Consider the following 1,579-nt stretch of genomic DNA (forward strand, 5'->3'; position numbering starts at 1 on the left):
GGGGGGGGGGTTCCCTTGGTAAAATTCGCATTCCATATCACGGTTGTGGTCGCTTAAACCCACGGACATGAAAAACAACCGACAGCAATAGTGTTAAAGTAGTCCAATTCTGCATTTCAAGCAAAAATAATATTCGATGATCGGGTATTATTTGATTATTATTAAAATCGCACCTCTTCCCCGCATGCATGCACGCATGGATAGGCTAAACACCCATAAACACACAGAGAGAGACCATTCATGCTTTCTGTATGATAACAACCTGTTTAATTCATTAGAAAATATGCACTCTTCACTCAAGCCATATAATGATTGTAACGTGCTGAAACATATTAATATAATAAACATAACCGAATGACGGCACTTATTAACATAATAGTCCATCGATTAGCATAAATCAACTGCTCATAAGCCTAGGACATTTCCATAAAAATGAGCATGAACGTTCGGCAATTAAAAAAAATAAAACAGTTTGTTTGATTGATTCATCCATGAAGATCACCTCAAGCCATAATGACTTTAGGTCTAAACGCGTTAAAACATAGTGAACAGCCTGAATGACGGCACTTATGTGAACATTAATTTTAACGTCTGTATTCATAACAATAACCTATCTCATATTTTTATTAAAAAAATGAGCATGTCCACATGCTCGGAATGAAGATGCGAGCGCAATCTGTTCACAATTACTCCGGCCGCAGAGAACACCTTTCTGATGGCACAGACGTCATGGGCACACACAAGCCTTTGCTAATTTTTCCAGTCGGGGGTATTTGTGGTCGTTGGTTTTCCACCGGTTCATAGGGTCGATGTAGATAGGTGGGCACATGTCCTGGCAGTATTGATTTAGTTTGGTTGTGTCTGAGATTTCTATGTTATAGTCCTCACCAAACAAGACTGCGATTGCAGATGCAGACAGCAAATCACTTCGTGTCTTTTTGGCCAGCGGTTGTGTTTCATCTGTTTCTACTGTTAGGCCTATCTCTTCCTCGCTCTCTGAGCTGTTCGAGATGAGATTACACACCTTGGCCTGCACAGCACGTTTAAAGCCCCGTTCACACTAGCAGCGACTTTTGTCGCTTCATGTCGTCGCTGTCGCTTGCTATCGCTCGTGTCGCCGGAAATCGCCAGCTCTCCATTGAAATGAATGGGATTGTGTCGCTTTGCTGTTGCGTGTCGCTTGTAGTGTGAACGGGGCTTAAGGGGCCGTTCACATGTCGCGCCTTAAACGCGTGGAAAACGCTAGGCGTGCCGCTTTCTGCTTTCCCCCCAAAGCGTTCGGGCGCTTGCGCTCCAGAGGCGTCTGCCGTTGCTAAGCAACCATGACCTGCGCACTTCATGAAGACGCGGAAGTTTCAGCAAAGGATAAATGGATTTGCAGCACTAAAAATCGCTTGCAGTAGCTCTGCTACTAAATTTATTTTAAAATGTCTATCCTGTACAGCTATGACCAGCTGTTCCTTCATCTTGGCTGAGCTTTCAATGTTGATACGGGAAAGGATGAAGCTGATTGGTTGGTTCATGTCACATGACCCGCGGTGCGCTTGCGACATTCTGAAAAGTTGAAATGTTTTTATCT

The sequence above is a fragment of the Sinocyclocheilus rhinocerous genome, unplaced genomic scaffold (genome assembly GCF_001515625.1).
Source record: "Sinocyclocheilus rhinocerous isolate Xijiao unplaced genomic scaffold, SAMN03320098_v1.1 scaffold1998, whole genome shotgun sequence".
Classification (NCBI taxonomy): domain Eukaryota; kingdom Metazoa; phylum Chordata; class Actinopteri; order Cypriniformes; family Cyprinidae; genus Sinocyclocheilus; species Sinocyclocheilus rhinocerous.